The sequence below is a fragment of the Pinus tabuliformis genome, chromosome 4_2 (genome assembly GCF_031772625.1).
Source record: "Pinus tabuliformis cultivar Carrire ecotype Pingquan chromosome 4_2, CPIR1, whole genome shotgun sequence".
Taxonomy (NCBI): Eukaryota; Viridiplantae; Streptophyta; class Pinopsida; order Pinales; family Pinaceae; genus Pinus; species Pinus tabuliformis.
In genome coordinates, this window is record NC_142304.1 from 350,161,445 (window position 1) to 350,174,223 (window position 12,779).

Genomic DNA, 12,779 nt, shown 5'->3' on the forward strand with positions numbered 1-12,779 from the left:
GCCCAGGGATGAGTAAGAGATCATTGAAATCTCCAAGTGGAACCAAGAACTATCAGTGGAATGACACTAATCAAAAACTTAGAGCTGACTCACACCCTTGCAAGACATCTATAAATGGATCCCTCATTTGAGAGATCTAGAGGCTGGAATTTTGTATTTTGTAAGGAAGTGTTGTTGGTTTGTTGGTGAGAAGAGACATTGCATTGTTGGGTGATTTGCTTGTTCATGAGGTGAAGAGGGCTTCTACACTAGGAGGATGATGCTGGATTAGATAACTAGGTTGTAATCCTCTCTTTCACTACTATTAATAAAGTTCTTTGAGTTTTCCTCCATATAATCATGTGTTCTTGTTTATGAATGCAATTGTATGGTCAATGTGTTTCTGATTGCTCATTGTTTATGATGTTTTAGATGGAGATGCTTTGATGGTTTTCTATTACTTTGACTCTATAGGTACTCTTTGTAGGAGTGGAGTGGTAAATTCTATCAAGGAAAGGAGAAATCAAGCTAGGATCAAAGCGAAAGATCCAAGTTGGTCCTCTTTTCTTCCCTCTAATCTATCACACTTAAAGGAACTCTTGAAAGCCTTTCATTGTTTGTTTCTAAGATAGATACCCATCTTAGTGGGACTAGCAGCTCGAATCGAAACTATTTTTTCCTGAAACAAAATGGCGACTCCGTTGGGAAGACCGATAGTTTGTTTTGTTTGTTTATTGTTTGCTTTATAAACTACAGACGGAGCCTAAAGTTAGCCAGCTAGCCTTCGAAACGCCTTTGCTATGCAATTGCGAAGTAGATGAATGCTGCTTCAGTCAATCTCTGGGTTGGTTTATGAATTGAACATCTGACTTACAAAGCATTCTAAGTGCCCTTGTGGTAGCTTAGAACCTCATCAGATCTTACCCTTATGCTTTGTTTTTACTGTCCATCATTACTCAGCCTAAATCACTGAACTTAGTTGCAAATTTTGAGCAAAAACCAAGCTCAGTTTCGCTCCCTGGTCCATCGCACTATCTGTAACTGTGCAACCTGGATGCATCGCACCTCCCATGTGTTGCAGGTGAGATGCATCCCTGTTTCCCTGTGTTGCAGGTGTGATGATTGAGTGATACTGTTTTCTTCTCTAAAAGTTTGGTTTTGTCTCCTTGTTTTCAGCTTTATTCAGTAGTTTTTTTGTACATGATCAGTACCTTCTTGTTGAAACCTTCTTCCTTCACATATTTCGGCCTCCATCAGTTAGGAATTGTAAATGTTTTTGTGTATTTGTAAATCATTTACAGTCTTCCTTTGTTGAAAGTAGCCTAATTGAACTGTCGATTTTGATGCAAGTGTCGTAATTGTCATTTTGAATCAAAAGAAGAGTGTCGTAAAGTCTTCCTCTTCTAGATAGTTGATTGTACTTTCGTCATTGTACTTGATTTTGAAATTATTAGTATTTGAAGTGTCAAAAACAGTTTTAAATTCGAAATCGAAAAGTGTCGTCTTAGTCTTCCTTTTGTTCTGAAAAGAAATTGTTTGAAATGTCGCTTTGAAAGAAAATAGTTCAGATCTGTACTTAGCTTTCCTTTTTGGCATTCACACATTAAGGAGGCAGAAAACAAATACATGCATGTACATCTACATTTTGACTGCATGCGAAATTCGATTTAGGAAAGTGCATTTAGTTGTGTGCTCTATGCTCTTTGCTGAAAGAAAAAATCATAATCTTCTTTCCTTTGTAGCTAGGATTTTCATTGCTAAAAGAACATAAACGACTGTTTATCATTTTGGATTGCATATTTAGGAATTTCACATCTACATCATGCAGTGAACCTTGAAAGACAAAATTCTATGCAAGATCAACTCTAAACTAAATCTCAATGAACATAAAAACACTTTGGAACCTAACACAACACATCTAGAAGTCTAGGCTAGAGACATGTTCTAGCGTTGTAAAACCTGGTAACTATCGTCTTCATCGAACGTTGGGTGATTCCTCCTCTTTGATATGACAAGTGCCAGTACGGACTTGTGCTCCCTGTACCGTCGAGTATATATTGGGAGACCACAATAGGCTGATACCCTTTATCCTTAGGAATCTGTGTCTGTCACCCTATCAATCGCAATGCACTGAACACAACATTTGGGAAGATTGACTGCCATACATAAGTCCTTGGTAATTTCTCTATCATTTATCACCAAGGTGTATTTTGTAGTTTTGCAATCGGTTTGGTAATCCCTCTGTCTAGATTTCTAGAGTAGTCACTTTCGTTCCTTTTTGACTCCTTAAAAGAAAAGGTCCATCTGAGCACTTGTCAATTCAGGCTCATTAAAAATTGAATGCAACTAGAGTCACCTTTAGCTTTTTCTCGACTCTTAAAAATTGAAAAAGCAAGTTGTGTCAAAGTGTCTTAAAATTTATTTTAATCGGAATAACATCCATGTTCCTTCGTTGATCTGAGGTTGAGATAATGAAGTCTACCAATCAAGGAATCCCTCTTGGAGGGAATCCTAGTCCTTTCTCCTCTTGGAGAGATATTGGTTCTCCATATATGGCTACATTGTCCCTTCCAGGAATCACAATTGGCTTGCCAGCATGGAAAATTTTAGGGGCTAATGTTCGCCCAGTGGGCTAATTTTCCATGATTTTTCCAAAAAAAAGATTCGCCAATTTCCAATTTTATAAAAGACGATTCGCCCAAATTTTAGAATATAAAATTATTTTACCTTAAAAATCGCCAACATTATAGAGAGACTATATATAAAATAATTATAAATTTGATTAATTTTACAAATATATCAATAAACATTTATAATTTGCATATTAGGGATTAGTGAGATTCGCCAATGTTTGAAACTTCAAGAAAATTTTCCATCCCTAAAATTTTCCTTGCTTGCCAGTATGGCTTTCCTTGACCTTTGTCGTTCAAAACACCGTAATTCCTTATAAATCTAATCAGCAACCAGATGATACTGAAGTTACCCCTTCACCTTCTACTTCGTTTGTTTCTCCTTCCCCTTCTTCCTCTTCGCTTGGTGAAACTAGTAACACTAAAAACCAAGTAGCTGAGAAGAAAAAGAAAGGGAAGGAGAAGAAGAAGAAGCCAGCTAAACAAGGGAATGACCATGCATCATCTAGCAAAAATCCGCACACTAAAATTTCCAAACCAAAAACACCATGCGCAATTTGCAAGGAGAAACATTACCATCGAGATTGCCCTTGCATCCCACGAATCTTGAGGGAATGGTCTCCCCGGTTGCACCATCTGGTGTCATCAACCTCTGACAGTCAGGATGACAACACACCATCAACTAGTGAAAATGAAGTCAATAGACAAAAAGGAAAAGTTAGAGTTCCATGTAGGTTATGTGAAGGTGATCATACTCTTCACCGTTGTCCTTTTCTAGATGAAGCCAAAATAATTTTGGCTAACCATCCTGCTTCATCGCAGAAACTTCCACCTGGATACAAGAAACTCTTGCCAAGTCCTTCGCTAGTTGAAAACCCAATTGACATAACTCAATTGTTAACTGGTCGAGATGGCAATCGATCCAGTCTTGCCTTCAGAAAATCCACCTTCAGATGATATAGTTTCCAAAGAGAATGAGAATGACAAAGTTCAAATTCTTTTTGTTGATACAGAGTCTAATGAACTTGGGGGCAATCCACCCATTCCTTTACGACAGGAAGAGATCCCCCCAGTTCATGAAACTTGTCCAGACATTTATCGGTACCTCCTTCGAGCAGTCTAGTCGTTTTCTTTGATTGGAATCAACTTGGGAAACATCGCCTTCCATCTAATGTGCCATTCCAAATCATAGTAAAAGTTTACAAAATGATCGTGTCTGGCACTATCATAGATGAAGGGGCTTCGGTGAGTATCCTTTCCTCAACTGCTTGGAAAGTGCTTGGTTCGCCATCGATTTTGCCTGAGAAACAAAATTTGTCAGGCTTCAACAAAGAAACTAGTCGACCGTTAGGGATCCTTCCAAAGTTATCGATAACTTTGAGAAAGAAAACCATTCATTTGAATGTGATGGTAGTCCAAGGTTCACTAGATTACAATCTACTCCTTGGATGTGACTATATATATAACATGGAAGCTATTGTTTCCACATTCTTTTGAGTGATGTGTTTTCCACATGAAGGCAGACTGGTGCAACTTGTCAACCAGCTTTCATTTCCTGGTTCAAACAGAACTATGAATCAACCATCATCCCTAAATGGTCTCTTCGCATCAACAATGTCTCTTCAACCTTCGGTCTGCCCACCTTATTACCGCAAGTAGTTCGGTGAGTGTGATGAAGGTTAGGGGGCACGCACCCTAGTCTGTTTCGGCAGGCGAACCGAGAGGAAAAGAGAGATTTTCTTGAAAGGTTATAATACTTGGACTGAGAAACATTCCTGTATAGGTTATGTGATTAGTTTGACACACTTATTTCCTTTGTACGATTGTGATTGGAAGCTCACACCATTCACCTTCGTACGTTATGTGATTACAAGCTTGTACCATTCACCTTCGTCCATTTCAATGGACAAAGTAAAGGAAGAGTTTTTGTCTACCAACAAAAAAGATCCTGCCTAACCGCAGGGACTTCCATTTGGTAACCTGGAAACTCTCCTTTTACTGAAACACCTGGGGGCATGCAAACCTTTGTATGCAAGTGAAAAGCAACCTTTGATTTTCTTAGTTTGGAGGTTCTCAACCCTTTAACCTCGTAGCTCGGTCGTTTCTAGCCTGCATAAAAAGGTAATGATCACATGTTATAGTAGTGTTCAAGCTCATTAAAAATGAAATCTACCAAGAGACATCTCAAAAGACTGGTAAGAGCAATGTTCCTACAAGGTTCAAGCTTGTTAAAAAATCAACTTGCACTGAGCACATATTGGCACTAGGTTCAAGCTCATTAAAAAATAAACCCGCTTTTGGTAAATAACCTTTGTGATCGCTTTTCTATCAACCCTTTTGAACTTTGGTTGTGTTCCTTCCGTCACCTCCATTCATTTGGATGACCATACACTTCCACTTGATTATTTACCCTCTTGAGGAACATCTACGACGAGTGATTCTGATTGCCACCCTCTTCACACTGCCATGTTTTGAGAAGTTCCAAACTTACCTAGAACCAGTTGCTACCCAGAAATACCACTCGTTCCTCAAAAACGAGTCCCTTTTAAACTCTTTTTAGACTCGTTAAATATAAAAATATTGTTGAGCTATTAGCCTTTCCAGCTCATTAAAGTAAAAGAAATACCATCCCTCTCACATATTTTAATTTTTTTGGACCTGAGGGATTGTTAAACAAAAAGATCGAGCGCTTGTCTTTGTCGGCTCGTTAAAGCTATCGAAAATTCATTCCTTTCATATTATTTTATAGTTTTTTAGACTTAAGGGATTATGCCACGAAAAAGGACTATTGGAGTCTCCTTTTTGTCCCTTTTCAAACTCTCTAAACATGAAAAGGACTGAGTTATCTTTGTCATTAAACTCGTTAAAACAATAGCAAAAAACTTGTCCACCCAGACAAGAACGAGTCTCACTGACGCTAGGCTCGCTAAACACAAAGCGACAAGTTTGCCCAAAGGGAAAATTATAGACCAAGAATATGTTATCCTCCTCAAGCTTGTCAAAAGTAAAGAGGTACTGGTCAACAATGACTAGGGAAAAATGGGAAGAAAACTTGAAGAACTTTATTGGTAGCAGGTTGCTCTTGAACATGACGCTTTCACTCCATCACCGTGATCGAGTTGGGTTGGGCTTTTTCCGTTCACCATCACCATTGATCCTATGTACCATACATGGGGTTAACAGTACCAGTCCATATCAGTGTCATGAATATGTTCAAGAGAATTCATTCAGAGAATTCACCATCCAGCAAACGCCTCATCCACTGCATTACATCCACCCTTCATTTTTCATGGCCGCCATTCCTGAACCTTATATCATCAGATCGTTTTCACCTCCACAAAAAATCATTTGCTCCGTTTCACGTCGTAGATGTGGGATACATCAAGGCCCTCCTATGATAGGTCACTTCTTGTCGACATCAGCTCATTATCCAAGAAGTTGACTTAGAAACAACCCTTTCAGTACTTTGAAGCTTGCATGCCTCAATGGCAAGTTTCTCACTTCCGGCGACAGGTTTACATCAATGACCTTCGACCGAAAGATTTTTTGTGGTGTTCAACATCGAGTCATATATTCACACCACGTGAATTTTACTGTAGTACCTTGAGGATCATCATCATTATCGGTGACTCCTCTCGCATCTATTAACAACTCACATCATTGGCTAGTAATTAGGTGATGTCTTTCCATGTTCAACTTCAGAACATCTTTTCACATGGATCGACTTGTACATCGGGTGAAGATTGGATGAGTTTTGAAGACCCTAGATCTAGTTTCATCCATTCGGGCTGCGATATATTCAGGAAAATAAAGACATTAATTGTACACAAAAGCTGCACAGATAGTCATCTACCAAAGAAGATGACTCTTCATGCGAAGAATCACCAGTCTGCAACAACAGACGATTGTCTGTCTTATGTACATGAAAATGAATTTATAAAACTGAGCATGGGAATGCCTGCCTCAGCTAGATCATGAAAATAATATGATGATGATGTATTGTATTGTATCTTATACAGGTCACCTTCCAGTATGAATAACTTGGATCCTCATGATAAAGCATTTCACCCGACATCAGAAGATTTACGACCTCATGCTTTAGGGGGCAGCTGTTATAGACATATTTGGGCACTGCAACCCCAAACTCATATGTCCATAAAATAAGGGCTCCTTGAGTTCCTAAAAGTGTTGTTTCATACCCTAAAGGATCATGGTCAGCTGATTTTCCCAGAAGTTCCACCTGAAAAACTACTCAGAACTGGCCAAAACTGGACCATACAGACTACTCCATGGGCAAGGTGCGATGCATACTAACTGCCAAACTGGCCAGGTGAGATGCATACTGAAATGGCCTTCTGTGGGGTGTGATGAGAGAAAATAGACAAATGGCAGAGATAGTTTGCTAAGTGGATGATCATGGAAACTTCTCCTGTGACACTTGCCTCTCTGAATTCACCTAGGGATGAGTAAGAGATCATTGAAATCTCTAAGTGGAACCAAGAAATATCAGTGGAATGACACTAATCAAAAACCTAGAGCTGACTAACACCCTTGCAAGACATCTATAAATGGATTCCTCATATGAGAGATCTAGAGGCTGGAATTTTGTATTTTGTAAGGAAGTGTTGTTGGTTTGTTGGTGAGAAGAGTCATTGCATTGTTGGGTGATTTTCTTGTTCATGAGGTGAAGAGTGCTTCTACACTGAGAGGATGATGCTGGATTAGATAGCTGGGTTGTAATCCTCTCTTTCACTACTATTAATAAAGTTCTTTTATTTTTCCTCCATATAATCGTGTGTTCTTGTTTATGAATGCAATTGTATGGTCAATGTGTTTCTGATTCCGCATTGTTTATGATGTTTTATATGGAGATGCTTTGATGGTTTGCTATTACTTTGACTCTACAGGTACTCTTTGAAGCATGAAAAGTAGGAGAGGAGTGACAAATTCTATCAAGGAAAGGAGAAATCAAGCTAGGATCAAAGCTGAAGATCCAGGTTGGTCCTCTTTTCTTCCCTCTAATCTAGCACACTTAAAGGAACTCTTGAAAACCTTTGATTATTTGTTTCTAAGATAGCTACCCATCTTAGTGGGACTAGCAGCTTGAATCCACACTAGTTTTCCCTGAAATACTGGCAAGCCAATGGTAAATCTCGGAAGGGATAATGTAGCCATATATGGAGCACCAATATTTCCGAAAGGAGGAAAAGGACTAGGATTCCAATCAAAAGGAATTCCTTGATCGGTGGACTCCGAAGTTGTTGGCGTATGTCTCATCCTAAGATCAACTAAGGAGTGACGTGGAAGATATTATACACGGTCAATTAATTTTATTTTAATCAAAACAACATAACAAAACAAAAGAGGGATAATCTATGCAAAATGATTACAAAGTAATTGTGAATTGGAATACACTGCCTTAGTAAACCAAGGACTTAACATACGTGCAGGAAATCTCCCCGAATGCTATGTTTGGTGTATCACAGTTTACAAGGTGGTCGACTCGGTTACCTAAGGATGGATAACAACCTAATGTAGTCCTCCCATATATACCCGAAAGTACCTGGAGGCCCAATCCATGTTAGCATTGTCTAATGCAAAACCGCACAGTGAGAGCATTCCTTTATACTTTTCATACTATAACACCGCCCTATATACCCGAAGGTACGTGGATGAGCTATGATATACTTACATACGTGGAATGAGGTATCGCACTCAGAATGTGTCGCAGACAATTAACGATAGCTTCTATGTTTTATAACGCTAGAAGACATCTCTAGCCTAGAGCCTATAAACGTTATTCGTTAGGTGACAATGCTCCATTAGGTTAATTGAGATAACTTTTAAGTTGATCTTGATTAGAGTTTTTCTTTCAGGTTCACCGTGTGATGTCTTTGAAATTCCTAGAATGCAACTATGATGAGAAACATTCTTTTCATTTTATTTGAACAATGAAAACCTTAACTACAATGGATAGAGAAATCATAATGTTTAATCAAAGAGCATAGAGCACATCTAATGAAATTTCCCTATACTATTCCTACAAGCACACACAAAGCTCTAAATGCATATTGCAAGTTTTCCTTTTCATTTCCCTTAATGTATAGATGAACAAAAGGAAACTAAATGCACATATAATCAATCAAGACATTTCACAAGAAACGAATACTTTATGACAATTCCTTTTTGAAAGAAATGAAGACTTTACGACACTTCCTTTTCATAAAAGATTAATCGACTATAAGCTAACTTTGACAATGAATTAATAATGATAAAGAAATAATTTGAGAAACACTAAACAATCAAGGCCAAACTTGGGCTAGGACGAGAAATACAACTTGATTTCAGAACCATAAGAATCATTGATCTTTCAGCAAGCAAAAATAGAAGCAACTTTGGAAAAAATCAAGCCAAAGGTGGGCTTTTTAGCCTAAGAGGAATCAACACAGCCCAATGTGGGAGACAGTGTGCTGTAGTGCACTGTCTCTAAGCTAGGGGCTGCTTTGCAGCACACTATGTCAATACCAACACTGCATTGGTGCCATAGAGTCAAATTGAGAGGCATTCAAGCACAATTTTTGACTAAAAACACTTCGAAAATACTGAAATAAGATCAATAAAGTCAAGAAAATTCTACTAGGGTGTAATATAATGAGGGTAAACCACCAAGAATGACAATCATTCCCCAGTATGGTCGCCAATTTGTTATATGGAATTTGCATCTACGGATAAACACATTTTCCCTAGGTGGGTGGTTACACCTAGAACATCAGAAAGAAAGTAGTTTAACCTTTTCTTATGGTAGATAGATGAGATGAAGGAACTTACTTGTAGTCTTTCTCTTCCTAAATCCCCTTTTAATCACTCTCATCACTCCCACTCGAACTAAATCCACTCAATTGGTACCTGTATCAAGAGAAACAGAAACAATAAATGATCAAAGCATACATGACCTATATACTATAAAACAATGGAATCAAAGACATTGAAACACATGATCATCATAGATATGAACAATAATATGAGAAAAGGAATAAGTTATTTATTAATGTAGAAGGAAGAGTATCACCCAATACAGTTCAATCTTGTGCAACTCCTCCAGCTTCAGTCCAACCCTCGCCACATTAAAAGCACACCAATCCAACAACATAACATTGCTTGACATGAGCTCAATTCTCAAACGAACAAAATTTCCTTACAAACTATAGATTATAGCCCCCTGATCACTATGATGAGTGCTTAATTTATAGGAAATGGAGGTGGTTTTGTCATAAATGAGGGTATTGAATGGCCTTTCAAACTTGGAGTTAGTTTCCATGAAGGAAGAGATGAGAGGGTAGGAGGTTAATGGATCCTTAGCCTATCTGATTTCGAGCTCATAGGAGGAGATAAGAGATGGGATCCTTCTAGAATGATCTAGAATTAAGGAATATTCCCATAACCCTATGCAAATTTCACTCAATCTCACCCAGCGCAGGTCAAAGAGGGCCTAAGTGCACTGCAGTGTAGGCCAGAATGGGCCTACCTGCTCTGCAGCGTAGTTACCCCTGACCAAGGCTGCATTGGTTTCCCAAGGAGGCATATTAGCAAGGATTCAAGCTAGGAAACTTTCATAGAAGGAAGAATTTAATGTGGTGACTTGTCTAGGGCATGTAACAACTGAATTAGGGTTTGATGAGCCCTAATAGTACTGATATGAATTTCGGGAGTGATGTACCCAAATAGACCCGTAACACTCTCACTCCCCTATCCAACTCATCTAATAACATGCGCATCATTGTCTTGAGTGTGACCAGAACAACAACATACTGATGCATGGTGTCTGCACTGATTACCAAGTTTGCATTGGTGGCTATAACCATCAACTTGTCAAAATACGAGTCAAGATCTAGTCAGACTTGTGCCTTTGTCTTTGCCTCGGTGAGTGTCCCAATAGATGGTATCGCATGTGTGTGCACAATAACATACATACTCCTGAATACCCATGCATGGGAAGCTTACAAACTAGTGATGAGCTGCAGGAGTTCTTCATAGTTCCGGATTTGACTCCTGATGTTTGCCTTCAGCTCGACCACATGATTGTCTCAACGGAAAATAATTTATCCAGTATCACCTTCTTCAACTCTACTCAGGTGGATGTTGTAACCAATTCTCCTCCTTTCTTGGTCGTCTACAACTCCTTAGCCATTCGCTCGTTCTCAGCTATCAAGAAGCGAACACTCGAGATAGTGGCTTCGGCATATGCTCTAGTAGCATTGTCCAATGTTGCTGGATGCTTGCACATGTCAGACATGATCACTCATTCTTCAAACTGTGTAGGAGATGTGTTATCATCTGGAGTAGACACTCTACGTGATTACATGACTCTATGTTGTGACTCGTCAAATGATATGTTGTGCATCTTTGCTTCCAGATTGTCTCCAAGGATCTCAGTATCTCCTAGGTCACTTGGGACTTGCTCTGCTTCCGGATCCGGTGAAGCTGGTGGGTCAAACTCTTGATGGTAAGGCATGAGGTTGATGTCTTGCTCTAACTCTTGCTACTCCATAGACGTATCCATCTGCTCAAGTGCTTTTTCAATCTCTTGAGAAAAGTTCTGCTCTTGTGACTGATCACCCCGTTTGCTTTGTGCCAGTTATTCGAATGAGTCTACTACCTGTATGGGCACAGTTTCATATGTCTGTACATGTTGCACCCCATGTTGTGCATGTTCTTGCTACACTTCCTTCTCCTATCTATGTAGCTCCTATTCCTTCTGGAGTTTCTCCTTAAACTCATGCAACTCCCTCATTGTTTCCTCCATCCTCTGTTTTTCTCTCTGCCTTTGCGCGTTCCTCTTGTCACGTTTTTGCCTCTTTGCCTCTATTGCCAAAGCTTCTTTCTACACAAGTGTGTCTTTTCTAAACTTGCAAATTTGATCTACCTCCATGCTGTCAATAATATTTCTCTTACCTTTGTTGTTTGCCGATATGTTTACCTATGGTGTTGTCGCTGCTGGTGGTGCTCTCCTGGATGCTGCTTCATGTTTCTTCACTAACCATTCCACAACGATGCTGAAAGGTTCATTGGGCCTGGAGAAGCTATGAAAATATCTCCATGGGTCTTCCTCTGCCTAATGACATTCCCCGTGGATCCACAAAAGTTATACTCTCACACAGTGATCCTTCAACAAATAATGCGAGACATACAGATTATAACTTCAGGTGTCGAAAGTTTATTTCTTGATCTCCTCTATTTTGGCATCCACATGCTTGAGATTCTGTATCTCGTACAACCCAATCCGCAATGGAAGGTGGGCTAAGGTGCCTTCTTCTTCCTGTGCAGCCTAGCTGATAGTCCTGCCGAGATGTGATATGACACTTCTTGCATGACGAGCTTGTCCATGGCAAACTTCAGCAAAACATGCAGAGGCTTCTCCGCACTCTACATCTGTATGAAGGTGTTGGGTGGTGAGGCATACCAATCCATTATGTCAATCAGTGCCTCCATCGCTGCCTTCGACATGCAAGGTGGATCCTGCTCAAATATCATCTTATACACCGGGGGGACAAAATGATGTTGTAGTTGTGTGATAACCCCTCTAAAGCTGCATTCGGAAAATAGTTTACAATAAGTATTGACAGAGGTTTCTGCTGATCTCCATGCCCACTTCATGCCCAGGAACTCCTGATGGGCACAATTTGCATCCAATATGTAAGCAGACATGTAGATTTCTGCTTGCTGACCTTTGGGCAGTTGCCGAGCTCCTGTTACCTGTTCCTTTAGCTGGTGAGCCAACATGTCAGACCAGTTGCATGCTTTTCCTTCACTGGCCAGTTGGTCCAAAGTGATCACCCAACTCTGCGGGAAGGTCTCAGTGCTCTCTTTGCCATACAAGCAACATGCAAAGGTGACCAAGTATTGATATGCCTTCTGCAGTATCTTCGTCTTGTAAATTTGGTTGGGTGTCATCCTGAATTTGGCTGGCTTCTTTACCCAGTTCTTCAAGACATCCTTGGAGTTGGCATTGTTGTTGGGTATGCTGAAGGGTGTCTCGATGGTGATCACTGGCTTCGGCAAGTGGTACATATGTTGATAGTCTTGTGCCCTGAAGGTAGCAATCTCTGTCCCACTGACACTGCTCAAATTCATCACCTCAGGATCAATGTGTGAGATGATCCAATGTATCAT